Source organism: Myotis myotis, unplaced genomic scaffold (assembly GCF_014108235.1).
Source record: "Myotis myotis isolate mMyoMyo1 unplaced genomic scaffold, mMyoMyo1.p scaffold_m19_p_11, whole genome shotgun sequence".
Taxonomy (NCBI): Eukaryota; Metazoa; Chordata; class Mammalia; order Chiroptera; family Vespertilionidae; genus Myotis; species Myotis myotis.
The window spans coordinates 75,827,324-75,842,687 of NW_023416315.1; the positions used below are offsets into that span (position 1 = coordinate 75,827,324).

Here is a 15,364-nt window from a genome sequence, read left to right on the forward strand (position 1 = left end):
AAAAGAAAAGGATCCCTCCTGCACTGCTAGTGGGAATGCAGACTGGTGCAGCCACGGTGGAAAACAGTATGGAGTTTCCTCAAAAAATTAAAAGTGAACTCCCATATGACCCAGTAATTCCACTTCTAGGAATATATCCCAAGAAACCAGAAACACCAATCAGAAAAGATATATGCACCTCTATGTTCATAGCAGCACAATTTACAATAGCTAAGATTTGGAAACAGCCTAAGTGGATAAAATAGCTGTGGTGCATTTATATAATGGAATATTACATGGCTGTAAAAAAGAAGGAACTCTTACCATTTGCAACAGCATGGATGGACCTAGAGAGCATTATGCTAAATGAAATAAACTGGTTGGAGAAAGAAAATATCACATGATCTCACTCATTTGTAGAATATAATGAACAAAATAAATTGATGAGCCAACGTGGATCCAGAGACATAGAAGCATTGAACAGACCATCCAAACTCAGAGAGAAGGAGAAGAAGGGGCGGTGAGAGATCAATCAAAGGACTTGTATGCATGCATATAAACATAACCCATGGACACAGACAGTAGGGGGGTGAGGGCATGTGCTGGGGTGGTGAGAATGACCAGGGAGAGTCAATGGGGGGGAAAGGAGACATATGTTATACTTTAAACAATAATGAATTTAAAAAAAACATATCCTCAGATCAGGATTTTAAGAAAAGCTAGAGTAACTATATTAATTTCAGATATAGCAGACTCCACAGCCAGGAATATTATCAGAGAAAAATAGGAACATCCTATATAATAAAGCAGTGATATGCAAATTGACCATCACGCCCTCACACAGATGGTGGCCCCTATGTGGGCACAAGATGGCTGCCACAAGATGGCCAGCAGGGGAGGGCAGTTGGGGAGGACCAGGATGGCAGGGGAGGGCAGTTAGGGGCAACCAGGTCAGCAGGAGAGAGCAGTTGGGGGTGATCGGGCCGGCAGGGGAGCAGTTAGGTGTCGATCAGGCTGGCAGGGGAGTGGTTAGGGGGTGAACACGCAGGCAGGCAGAAGTGGTTAGGGGCAATCAAGCAGGCAGGCAGTGGTTGGGAGCCAGCAGTCCCGGATTGTGAGAGGGATATCTGACTGCTGGTTTAGGCCCAATTCCACAGGTATCCCCTGAGTGGTCCCGGATTTTGAGAGGGATATCTGGCTGCTGGTTTAGGCCCAATCCCACAGGTATCCCCTGAGTGGTCCCAGATTGGAGAGAGTGCAGCCTGGGCTGAGGGACACCCCCCCCCCGCCAGTGCACGCATTTCATGCACCAGGCCTCTAGTTACATAATAATTATGGACGGAGTCTTCAAATAGACATAACTAATAATGTGTATGTACCTGACAACAGAGCATCAAGATGAATAAGGTAAAAACAGTTTTCATCATTTAAAGAAAGAAAGAAAAGAAAGAAAGAAAGAAAGAAAGAAAGAAAGGAAGGAAGGAAGGAAGGAAGGAAGGAAGGAAGGAAGGAAGGAAGGAAGGAAGGAAGGAAGGAAGAAAGGAAGGAAGGAAGGAAGGAAGAGAGAAAGAAAGAGGCAGAGGACCTAGACCAGGGGTGGGCAAACTTTTTGACTTGAGGGCCACAATGGGTTCTTAAACTGGACCGGAGGGCCGGAACAAAAGCATGGATGGTGTGTTTGTGTGAACTAATATAAATTCAAAGTAAACATCATTACATAAAAGGGTACGGTCTTTTTTTTTCAACAGTTTTATTCATTTCAAACGGGCCAGATCCAGCCTGTGGGCCGTAGTTTGCCCACGGCTTACGTAGACACTTCTCCCAAGAAGACATACAAATAGCAAATAGGTATATGAAAAGAATCTCAACTTCACTAGCTATTAGGGAAATGCAAATCAAAACTATAATCATATCACACCTCACATCTGTTAGAATGGCTATTCTCAACAAGACAAGTAATAAGTGCTGTAAAGAAACCCTCATTCACTGCTGGTGGGAAAGAAAACTGGTACAGCTACCATGGAAAACAGTAAGGAAGTTTTTCAACAAATAAGAACAGAGTTACCATATGATCCAGTAAACCATCTTCTCCACATCTACCCAAACATTTATTCAGAAAGATATATTCAGCCCTATGTTTGTTGCAGCATTATTCATAGTGGCCAAGTAATGGAAACAACAGAAGTATCCTTTGATAAATGATTGGATGAAGAAGATGTGGTACATATATACAATAGAATACTACTCAGCCATAAGAAAATATGAAATAATACCATTTGTGACAAGGATGGATCTTGAGAATATCATGCTAAGTGAAATAAGTCAGACAGAAAAAGTCAAGAATCATGTGATTTCATTCATGTGAGATATAAAACTGAAAGTAACAAATGAAAAATCAAAACAAACTAACAAAAAAAGCATAGACAGAGACAACTGAATGGTGATTACCAGAGAGAAAGGGGGTGAGAATGTAGTAAAAGGTAAATGGGGTCAAATATATGGTGACAAGAAAAAGACTTGACTTTAGGTGGTGGGCACAAAATGCACAGATGATGTATCACTTGAAACCCATATTATTTTATTAACCAACTAGAGGCCCAGTGCATGAAAATTCATGCACTCAGCTAGGCCTGTGCCCTCTTGCAGTCCTGGATCCCTCGGGAGATGTCCACCTGCCAGCTTAGGCCCACTCCTGGAAGCCTTTGGGGCATGTACCATAGTGAGCGGGCCTAAGCAGCAGTCAGACATCCTTAGCACTGCCAAGGTGGCAGGAGAGGCTCCTGCCACTGCTGCTGCACTTGCAGCCATCAGCCCAGCTTGTGGCTGAGTGGAACTCCCCCTGTGGAAGCCCACCGAGCACCAGGGGGAGCTCCTGCTAAGCATATGCCCCCTGGTAGTCAGTGTGCATCATAGAGACTGGTCGTTCCCAGTCATTTCATCGTTAGGGTCAATTTGCATATTATCCTTTCATTATATAGTATATAACTCTAATAAATTTAATTTTGGGTTAGGGGCTCAATCCCCATGTATGGGGCAAGCAGGAGGCTGCCAATCAACAATTCTCTAACACCTTTGATGTTTCTGTTTCTATCTCCCTCTCCCTTCCTCTCTAAAATCAATAAAAATATACACTTTAAAAAAAAAATAGGCATTCAATATGATAGACATTCAACAAATGACATGAGTCCATTAACCTTAGGACTATTTCAATTAAAGTGAATATTGAATATATTTCTATTATTGTTGTGAGATGCTATGAGATGTCATGCCACTTTCAGAGAGTAGAGGGTACTATAACACAATTACAGTAGACTTTTAAACATAAAGGTAGAAATAGTAGCACTTTTATAATACACTAAGATTAAATATTCATGTTAATTCTTTCTAGGCTTAAAATCATTTCAACCTAGCACTTTCTGAAACACTGGGTATAGAGAACTCACTTTCTAGTAGAGAAAAAGAGATAAAATAAGAATTAATTGTGATATATGTAGTAAAGGTATGCAATCAAATCATACAGATTGTAATAAAACCCACTATCAGGTAGGTCATCAGGACCTAAACTGAGAAGAGGCCAACACTTGGAGAGGGACCTAGAAACAACACAAGTTAAAACATTTAAAGACTAATCTTCACACAGATGTTGATAAAAATATTCCTAAATTATGAAAATTATATTTTATAAAAGCCATGGTGTACCACTGCATTGAACAGTTTTTAAAGCTTTTTTAAAAAATAGCATTATTTGAACAATAGGGCTTTGTGTCAAACAGTGTCAAACTTGCTTTCTTTTACTCCACTTAGTTCTTCTAGCAACCTTATGAATGTAGTATTACTGACTCACATTTGTTACTGGGAGGATTTTATGCCATGTGTTTATATATTAATTTTCAGCCACAACAATACTGCTAAATTGATACTATTATTCCCATTATACAAACTAGAAGTTAAGAAATTTACCAGAGAGTAAAAAGTAATAAAGGGCAGAGATGGAATCTGAATGTAGATGTCTGGCTCCAAACTCCATTTAGTTCCTCAATTCCATGCTGACTAGTCCTCAGACTCCAACCAGTGATTCCAGCCTCACCTCTCTCCCCTCTTCCTGCCACAAATCTTATAGCCCAGGCACATCACACCCTTCATATTTCAGCATCTGCTCAACATGCATATAGTGATTTTTTAAATATATTTTATTGACCTTTTTTACAGAGGGAAAGGGAGAGGGATAGAGAGTTAGAAACATCGATGAGAGAGAAACATCGATCAGCTGCTTCCTGCCCACACCCTACTGGGGATGTGCCCGCAACCAAGGTACATGCCCTTGACCGGAATCGAACCTGGGACCCTTCAGTCCACAGGCCGACGCTCTATCCACTGAGCCAAACTGGCTAGGGTTGCATCTAGTGAGTTTGCCAGCCTTGATAGTGGTTCACACTTTATTCATCTGCCAGAACCCAGTTCACATGTTACCACCTTTCCTAATAGCTCATCATTCTGACTCCTAGAGCATTTTGTTTATACTTACATCAGAGCACTCTCATGGAGAAACTTGTATTAAAGTATGTTATTTCAGTCTCAACTCTTGGAAGGGCCAAGAACTATGTCTTATCCATTTTTTTCTGCATGAATCATGATACCCAATTAGGTGAGCAGAAAAGCCTACTGATTTTATATTCACTCACATGTAAGGTCTTCCACATTATGATTACCTCTTTTTCCACTCTCCTTCAAGTATCTTATTCTCCAGAACCAACAAATCACTTGATATTTCTCCCACAAGTGATTCAAAAATGCTGCTTTGTTCACATTTTCCACTCTACACATTGTACCCATCCCCATCCAATAACTAATATTCATGTATAGAATCCTGCCTGCCTTTCGAGATCCAACTTTATTGCTGCTCCACCCAGGAAAAAAAGTCCTTGAAATCCTAAATATTATTATATTGTCCTTCTTCATATTCAATGTCCCCTAATGCATCAAAAGTGGCCTAACCTGTGATGATTATAAGCATTCTAGAGAAAAGAATAATGTTATTGTTCCTTTCATCTCCATTTACAGCACAAAGCCTCACTGTAATAAACATTTAGCTCATGTTAACTTGACTTAACTTGAAATCCTTTCGTTATAAACTAAAATATAATATAATAACATAAAATAACTCTCCTGCCTATGCTGCCCTCTCTTGTACACTTTAGTAAGAATTACACCGCACTGCAATATAACCATCTGTATATAGGCCAAGGAAAAGAGTAAGTTGGTCAACTTTAATGGCTGATGCCATCCAATATGTGCAACTGAAATATCACATAAGCATTTTACAATTCTTCCAGAAAAACAAAGGTTAGTCTTTTAAAATTAATGTATTCAGTGCATGATACTCTTTGGTTAATTTTGCTAAAATTACATTATTTTTATTTGTTTTTGTTCCATCTCCTTTCCCAGGTAGATCCCATTTTTATGCATGAAAGTATAAAATAAAACAAGTCACACAGATAACTGAAAATGTTCAACTAAATACCATCTGGAGAAACAGTACTTTAGATATCATATCTGGAATATTCTTTCCCTCTCTCACAAGATAGGTAAAAATTAAATCAAATTGAATCATATATCTAAATGTAAGAGATAAAACTATAAAATTCTTTGAAGAACACATAGGAGTAATCTTTTGTGGCCTCCAATTATGCAATGATTTATTAGATTTGGCATAAAAACCATATGACATAAAAAAGAAATACACTGGATTTAGTAAAAATTTTAAATTTTGTGCTTCAAGGGACGTGATAAAGCAACTAAAAAGATAACCCACAGAAATGGAAAAAATAATTGCAAATTATATCTGATGAGACTAGTACCCAGAACATATAAAGAATTCTTACAACTCAACAATAAAAATACATATAACACATTTTTTTAAATGAGCAAGAGTTTTGAGAAGATATTTCTTCTGAGAAGAAATGGTCAGTTAGCACAGTAAAAGATGCCAACATCTTTGGTCATTAGGGAAATACAAAATTTAAACACAATGCAATACTACTTCATACCCGCTAAGGTGGCTAAAGTTAAAAAGACAGACTATACTAGTGAAATCCTCCTACATTTCTGGTGGGATTGTAAAATGGTGTGTCCCCTTTAGAAAACAGTTTGTCAGTTCCTGGAAATTTACATATGGTGTTACTGTATGAATACAAGGTGTTAAGTCAGAGAATTGAAAACATATGTCCAAATAAAAACATGAGTGCTCACTGCAGCATTATCTAAATAGCTCAAAAGTGGAAATAATCCAAAAACCCATGAATTACTAAATGGATATACAAATGTGGCTTATCTATACAGTGGCATGATAGCCCTAAAAAGTAAAGACATACTGATACATGCTATAACATGGATGAACTTTGAAAACATTATACTAAGTAAAAACACAACAACAAAAAACTAGATATAAAAGTTACATAGTGTATGATGCTGTATACGAGATGTACAGAGTAGGGAAAGCCATAGAAACAAAAAGTAGAAAGGTGGTTTCCAAGAGCTGGGCAGAGGGGACGGTGATAAGAGCCTTCAAATTGTATAAGGTGTTTGTCTTTCTGAGATGATGAAAATGTTCTATGGTTTGATAGCGTGTGAAAACAGTAAAATAATACTGAATTGTACACTTTAAGATGTTAACTCAAGGGTATGTGAATTCTACCTAAAAAAATCAGTAATTAGAAAAATAAGTCAAAACAGGTGGACCATGTAGGATAGGTCAGGACCTTCATTCAGTAGCAAGTAGTAAAATCTATCAAGGGCATATCACAAAAAGGGGTATCGAGTGGGAAAGTAACTCAAGGAGTCTCATTCCAGCAGAGGAAGACAGAGAACAGAGGCATAAACAAGATAATTACAGCTGGTAAGGAGGGCCAGGAAGAAAACTGTAATGACGTGACAGAGAAAAACTATTTGAGGTGTACAGTAAACAAGGTATACTGGTCTCGATGGGGACTTGATCTAAAGAATGAGGCAACAATCACATGAAAAATGAAGAGGCCTGCCTGCCTGCCTGAGGAAACGGAGTACAAATGCCCTCAACTGAAGGACAACTTGGCATGTTTGAGATCAAAGGGCCAGTTTGTAAGAAACATAATGTGTGAGGAGGGTTAAAGTGGCACAAGATAATGTTGCAGAAATAGGTAAGAGTAAGATCAGACCGAGCCTAGAAGCCACAGTTAATTACTTTGGATTTTATCCTGCCTCCAACTGGAAGACATTGGAATAATTTAGGCAGAGCAGTGACACTCTCTGATTTACTTTCTAAAAAAAATTCTTTATTGTTTAAAGTATTACATATGTCTCCCTTTTCCCCATTGACCTCTCCCAGGCCCGTCCCTCTCCCCCTCCCCCCCATGCACACATGCCCTCACCCTCCCTACTGATTTTCATCTTAAAAAGCTTGCTTTGTTGGTCATACAGAGTATGAATCGGAAGAGGGCAACAGCAGCAACTGGCTCAAATTGTAGTCCTAGAGAGATGTAGTCCTAGAGAGATGTAGTCCTAGAGCAGGGGTGGGCAATCCCTGGCACGCGTGCCAAACATGGCACGCCAGAAACTTTTGCTGGCACGCGAAACCCTTTCTTATAATCTTCCATTTAAAATTTTTATCTTAATATCGACTTTTTTATTTTTCAGACAAATTCAGTGTAGGTGCATCTTAGATAAATAAATAATTTTACATAACAAGTTATCTTAAAGACCATAGACATGGATTGACGAGAGAGGGGAAGAGCAATTTCTATGCCTCTGCCTTAACCCTCCCTGCCTTCCTAGATCCGACCAGTGTTTTGGTTTCATCCACATACGCTTGTGAATCTTTGTTCTCAGTGATGAATTTTGTTAAGTCTCGTAATAGGAGTAGCCTGACGGATGAAAGTAGTAGCGCGTGCATATCTCTGAAGGTCACGAAATAGAAACCTGGTGGAAAATCTCTGTCATCAGTGATGCAGCAGCAAAAGTCCCACTGATAATATCAAACAGAGTCATAAAACTTTCTGTTGGACTATCAGTGTACATGTATACACTAAAAAATAAATGTATTTTTCATCATCATATACTGTTTTTGTCGCTCGAATGAATTTTATTATTTCTTCAAGCTTCTTCACGTATGTACACCTGAAGAGATATCAAGTAGGCGTAACATGTTCTCGAAAAATTAGGGTTGGCACCCAGAAGAATTTTGAGTCAGAGATTTTGCTGGTTTTGGCACGCACTCACAAAAAGGTTGCCCACCCCTGTCCTGGAGGCTTAGACCAGGGCAGGGAGAGTCTTCTTACTTAACTGTATCAAGCACTCGGGTTCTAACCTCTTCTCAGTGTAGAAAGCAAAGTGAAGTGTTGCCCAGACGAAGGACTTATTTCCCCAGCTATTGCCTCAGCTGAAGAAAGACTTCCTGGATCGGCCGTCATCCGAGGATCAGTGCAGGGGCATGAAGGCCGGCCCGTTGCCTGAATGAGGGACAATCTGAAAGGCCATCCAGCCTCAGAAGCCCCCAGGAGACGCATGATGCCTTCATGGAAACTACATCCCTCCTCCCAGTTCTGCTTCTTTCCTTTCCTTCCCAAAAGTTTTGATTCCTGAACACTCCCTTATCATGGTACTGTATGCTAATCCCAATTTCAGAACCTACTTCACAGGAAACTCAACCTGTGATGCCAATTTAATAATACTCAGTACATGGTCCTCAGTCTAGAGATCGCCAATCTATAAATATTAATAAAGTTGAAATGATAACATACCATTTTTAAAAATCCTTAACAATGCATTGAGTTTACAAATTATGACATTTTTACTATAGTCCATTAATATTACATGTATTTTAAATAAATCTTTTATTTGTAAACATTTGTATGCTGTATTAGTAAATAAGAAATAGGAAAAATATAATTCATGATTAAATAAATTGTACCATTAATCACTTGAAGAACCCAGGAACCAAAGTTGACAAGCTTTCTAAATATCTTTTATTGCTAGATAAGAAGACAAACCATTACTTGCCATAGGATTAATTAATATGGACCATTATAATTGAAACATATTATCTTACTCTATACTAGCCAATAGTAACAATTCAATGAAGCACCATGTTTCTATTAGTCCAGAGCATTATTTCCTCTGATCGGAACATACATTCAAAATTTTTGTATGTAATTTTATTTTTCCAAACAAGGGTTGCTCTCTATATTTTAAGGGGTATAATTTATGAAATAGTTTCATGTACACAAGAATAGCATATAGTGAAATTTTTATTATTTTGGGTGGTAGAAAATGTATCCCATTCAACCCATCACATAGAACCTTCTTGCCTATCAATCTTCCAAGACTGCTTGCCAGTAGCTAAGTAATCTGAATTTTACCCTTTTCCTGTTTCATATAGCTTATAACGCATCATGAAATGGCCAAAGGGAAGCAGCATGAGGGAGTTAAGTCAGACGTAGCAAAGTCCCTAAATAATCCTCAAAGTCTCTACATCTTAAATAACTTAGAGTTTACTGTTGGTTGTGTTTGCAAAAGAAATTACTGAAAGGATCTTTTCTCCGGAGTTAAATCCCAGATCAGAATGTTATTGCCTTTTGCCCAAGGCAATTGCAAGACTTACAGAGCAAAAATAAGGTATAGAATCCTCAGTGTGAGTTATGAAGATCAAAATAGAGCAAGGAGAGGATTTCAGATATTTAAAAATCACTCACAATTTTTCCTGAATTTTGGAAATATGTCTCCATATATTCACTTTGTTATAAAATAATTTTCACTCTGTTTTGAAAGTGCCAAGCAATAAGTAATATATGACTAAGTTCCTTCAGGGTAGAGAATGTGACTGAATAATTCTATTTCTAACGTGTCACATGAAACCTGGAGTAACACTCAAGGAAAGGAACAAAAAGGAAGATTCTTTAGCTCTGTGCTTTCCTGTACACAAATTTCCAGAATAATGGAGTGTATCTGAAAACATAGTTATAAAGAAGTAAATTGGTAAAAATCGGATGACCATGAGTAAAGTGCTTATTTTTCAATTCTCAGAGCAGTTTTATGAGATATTATCCCATGTTAAAAAGGGAGGGAGAGGAAATGAGGTTTAGAGACAATAAACAACTTACCCTAAACCATGTAGTTAATAAGTTGCAGACAACAGATACACTGGGGAATGAGATTGAGGGATGGAAAGAAGTAATTTTTTAAAGTTTAAATTGTCTTTATATACTCTGAATTGTTTTTAACATGAACATTTAAGGAACTATTTACAATACAGCACAGTGTCAGTAACAGAGGTATGTAAAACCCTATGATGGCATGATTACAGAGGATTTTTAGGGCATTGAAATTACTCTGCATAATACCACAATGATAGATATTGTACATGTCATTATACATCTATTCCAACCCATAGGATGTACAGCATCAAAAGCGCACCTTAATGTAAGCTATGAACTTTGGGTGATTATAACCTTACCTATGTAGGTTCATCAATTTTAACAAGTGTTATAATTTATTGTAACTCTGGTGGGAGATGATGATGGTAGAGGCTATGCATGTGTGGGGGCAAGAAGTATGCAGAAAGCTGTAACCGGTTTGGCTCAGTGGATAGAGCGTCGGCCTGCAGACTCAAGGGTCTCAGGTTCGATTCTGGTCAAGGGCATGTACCTTGGTTGTGGGCACATGCCCAGTAGGGGGTGTGCAGGAGGCAGCTGACCGATGTTTCTCTCTCATCGATGTTTCTAACTCTCTATCCCTCTCCCTTCCTCTCTGTAAAAAATCAATAAAATATATTTTTTAAAGAAAGAAGTATGCATAAAATCTCTGTACCTTGTCCTCAGTTTTGCAGTGAACAGAAAACTGACACAAAAAAATAAAGTCTTAACTTTAAAAAAAAATAAGGGATAATAAAAGGTGACAAATAAAATATAAAGAAATGTTAAAATCAGATGTAGTATGTGCAGATGTGATAAACTGTCTCTTTTGAAAAATTATATGGCTGATTTAATAGATGTGAAACAGGTAATGGTATTTTTGAATTCATGTCTTAGAACCCTGTGCTACATGGTGCAAATGTTAGCCCAGTGTCTTGCATGAATAAGAAAGTAAATAAATACTTCTTAAAGAAGAGAGAGGGAGGGAGAGAGAGAGAGAGAGAGAGAGAGAGAGAGAGAGAGAGAGAGAGAGAGAGAGAAAGAGAGAGGGAAAGAAAGAAGGAGAGATGAAGATGAGGGAAGCAGAGGAAAGAAGGAAACAAAAAATATGGTGGAACTTTGGTTCTCAGACTTAATTCATTCTGGAAGGCTGTTCAAAAAGTGATTTGTTCAAAAACAAATCATTTTTTTCCCATTAGAAATAATGTAAATTGAATTAATCCTTTACCTGTTTTAACCTTTCCTATATACAGTACATGTCTAATGTACTGTTTGGTCTATAAACAAACACGTCTTTACTTAAAACCACCCCCTACTGACCTTAAAGGAATCACTATAAGCACTGGGTCCCAGGGTGTCTTTCAGGTTGGCATGTGGTATCATTGCTTGTTCCTATATCACTGGCTCCTAAATCAGCGGTTCTCAACCTGTGGGCCGCGACCCCTTTGGGGGTCAAACAACCCTTTCATAGGGGTTGCCTAAGACCATCGGAAAAACACATATTGAATATATAATTACATATTGTTTTTGTGATTAATCACTATGCTTCAATTATGTTCAGTTTGTAACAATGAAAATACACCCTGCATATCAGATATTTACATTACGATTCCATAAAAGTAGCAAAATTAGTTATGAAGTAGCAACGAAAATAACTTTATGGTTGGGGGTCACCACAACATGAGGAGCTGTATTAAAGGGTGGTGGCATTAAGAAGGTTGAGAACCACTGTCCTAAATGCTGTCACTGGCTAACTGCTTTCCGTTTATCAAAATCAACAACAGTTTTCCTCCCTCTTCAATTGCCTGTGATCATTGTTTCTTTCACACCCTTAGCAACATTAGCACTCTTGATGGCCTCTTTATGTTTTAAAATTGTGCTAACCCTTGATTTCACAAGCAACAGAAGCATTCTCTCCTTTGTTTGTTGCCTGAAAGATGCTTTTTTGTCATGGGGAGATATCAGCATGAAAGTGTTGTCAGATCAAAAACCAAAGCTTGGTTTGACAATGGAGACATTTTTCCTGTGAACAACTTGGCTGAAAACTGAATTGCTCAAAATGGGAGATGTTTGAAAAATGAGATAGATAGATGATAGATGAGATAGATAGATAGATGATAGATAGATAGATGATAGATATAGATAGATAGATAGATAGATAGATAGATAGATAGATAGATAGATAGATGATAGATAGATAGATAGATAGATAGATAGATAGATAGATAGATAGATAGATAGATAGATAGATAGATGAGATAGAAGATAGATAGATGATAGATAGATGATGATGATGATAGATAGATAGATAGATAGATAGATAGATAGATAGATTATAATAAAGATAGATAGATGGATAGAAAGGTAGAACAGTTCTCAGGGAAGATGTTCCCTTTCTTTCAAAGTTTAATTGTAACTAAATTCCTTGAAATTCTTTGACTCGGAACTGGCAAGGCATTTGGGCCCAAATATCTGACTGCTTTGGAGTACTCTCAAGTACAGTTTCATGTTTATAACAAGTTAATTGCCCTATTTCCATGTTCTTGCTCCTTATGGAATATTCAGCTATTGCTTAACTATAGAAGGTGAGTGCTGGATACAGTATTCAGGTCATTTTTTATTAAACTGAAACTTAATATGGTTGCAATCTTTACAGTGACTCTAGAACTGTATTATCAGCATATGGTCCAGAAATGCCTTTAATAAAAGTAAATCCCTAGACAGTATATATGCAGCAGTAAAGAACTAAAATTCTTTTATAAACTAGGTAAGGTGTAACTAATTAAGAAATAATACATCAGTAAAAGTATAAATTCAAAGTTTGTATGTTTCATTTCAAATTTCTTCAATGAGGTTACCTATTACTTATGAAGGACACTTCTTTGAAATGATCAGTAATTGGAAAACACATTTTAAGTAGTAAGGTCGAGAAAAACAGTGATTTAAAAGATCAAATTAACCTCTAGGCCAAGGCAGCATGAGCCGCTGGGCCCCTAGCACATTAGCGGGAAGAGCCAACTCAAACTGGGCAATCCCTTGGCAGCTTCTGACTGACCTGGAGGAGGATAACTGAGACTTTATGGGCCACACATTGTGTGTCTATCGTTGGGGAACTGTCTTCATTGACACTAAGTGCAACCTCTTTATCCAGAAACTGGAGGAGGGCAGGACTAGGGAGGAGGGCAGGACTAGGGAGGAGGGCAGGACTGGGGAGGAGGACAGGATGTGGAGGAGGGCAGGAATGGGGAGGAGGGCAGGAATGGGGAGGAGGGCAGGACTGGGGAGGAGGCCCAATAAGAAGTAGACAGGCATGGCTTCTTCCATCACCCCAGCATCGTTTGCCTTGTGGATTACTGTCTGAGGGAGCAGAGCATTACACAGGAGGCCTGGCTGCTAGTACCCCTCTTCCAGGAGGTACGCTATATAAGGAGATAGAAAGGCTGAAACACAAAGGAAACTTCTTGACTGAAGATCAAATCCTTTAGCTGCTGCTGGGTATCTGCAGAGGCCTTGAGGTCATTCATGCCTAGGGGCAAGCCCTCCAGGACCTACAGCACACCAGCATCTTGCTTGGAGATGAGGGGCCACCAGTTTTAATGCACTTGGGTTCCATGAATCAAGCATGCACCCATGCCATGTGGAGGGCTCCCTCCAGGCTCTGGCCCTATAGGACTGGGCAGCCCAGCGATGCACCATCTTCTCCCCGGCCAGAGCTCTTCTCCATGCAGAGCACTGTGTCATCGATGAGCAGACTGGTGTCTGGTCCCTAGGCTGTGTGGTATATGCGGTGCTGTTGGGGAAGGCCCTTATGACAGTGATCCAGAAGGGTGACGGTGTGGCCCTTGCTGTGCAGAACCAACTCAGCATCCTGCAAAGCCCCAGGCATTCTTTGTCAATGTGGCAGCCATGGCCTCCAAGCTGCCTGTGGACCCCCAGCAGCGCCCTCACATTCCCCTCCTCCTCAGTCAGCTGGAGGCACAGCAAACCCAGATCCAGGGCAGCACATGACCCAAATCGGAACCAACCAGTGGCCATGTTGAGAAGATGGCCCCCGTGCCTTGGAAACAGGCCCCCATCTCTCACTGGAATTTGCATCCTTTCTATCCAGGCTTGCTCTCTTGTAGTTGGGGTGAGGGGGTGGGAGTCAGCTCAGTCTTCTATCTGTTCTGCTCTCTTACCCCTGAGAACAACTGGACAGGGAACCGGAGTTGAGGTGAGTGGATGTGGGGGATGAGCAAAGGGAAAATGATGCGGAAAAGGACTCTGAGCAGGATGGCTGAGCTTGCATCATGGTCTGCCTCCAAATATGGGAGCAGGAGAATGTATAAATAGAAGGATAAAGTGAAAGCATTGGGGGAAGAAATGTTAAAACAAACAAAAGAACAAATTTTAAAAAATTAAAAGAACAAATTAAAAGAAAAATATAAGATACATAACCTTTAAATTAGATCATTTAAATAAAGTCAAAGGAATGTGGAGCTAAAATATAACATTGCTTCACAGTTCTTGGTCAAATAACATCAACTTTGAAATTCCTACTCTGTACCAGCAAATAGAAATGACACACCAATCAATACTACTATTAGCTAAATAGTTCCACATCTGATTGTTTTACAGAAGTTGTGTGAGATCTATAAATGTCATTTCTGCAAAAGATCAAGATTTAATAAATATTGTGTTCATTTGACAATGTTTCCTGTCCTTCTAATCACCATATGAAAATCCTCAGACATCTCAGTACAATGTGTTCGCCAATCATAACCCCTACAGTGGACAATATAGGAGGCTCAGAATGACTGAATAAATTACTCGAGACAACAGCTGTGTTGAATGTACAATCTGTTTTAGCAATTCCTATAACCTTCTCTGGTATTTTGAGTTGATGTATTTTCTAAGTCTTCAAATATTATATCTGTGTCAGGATCAAAACATGCAGAAATTGTTTTAAAAAAATTGTAGTTATAAATTGATCTGGATTCTTCAGGTCATACTCTGGCAGAAACCTCTCCCTTAATAAATCATTTGCCTTACTACACTTCTGCTATCTTATCAATTAGCTTTTCGTTACAGAATATCACTTGAAAGTTTTGTTCCTAAAGCTATTTAGTGATGTTTACTTTTAAGCCAATTGATCTAACATTAATTGAGGGTTGATTTTGTGAGTATGGGACTAACTAGAGAATAAAATTTATAATCCAAAGTAAAAAAAAAACAAAAACAAA

At 38.7% G+C, this 15,364-nt stretch overlaps 1 protein-coding gene and 1 pseudogene across 1 annotated transcript in view; one reads left to right on the forward strand and one right to left on the reverse strand.

Annotated features, from left to right (window-relative positions):
- FOXP2 (forkhead box P2) overlaps positions 1-15,364 on the reverse strand; it is a 691,137-nt gene that overhangs the window by 518,991 nt on the left and 156,782 nt on the right. The gene's annotated exons all lie outside the window — the stretch shown is intronic.
- Positions 13,222-14,182, forward strand: LOC118665812 (annotated as a pseudogene).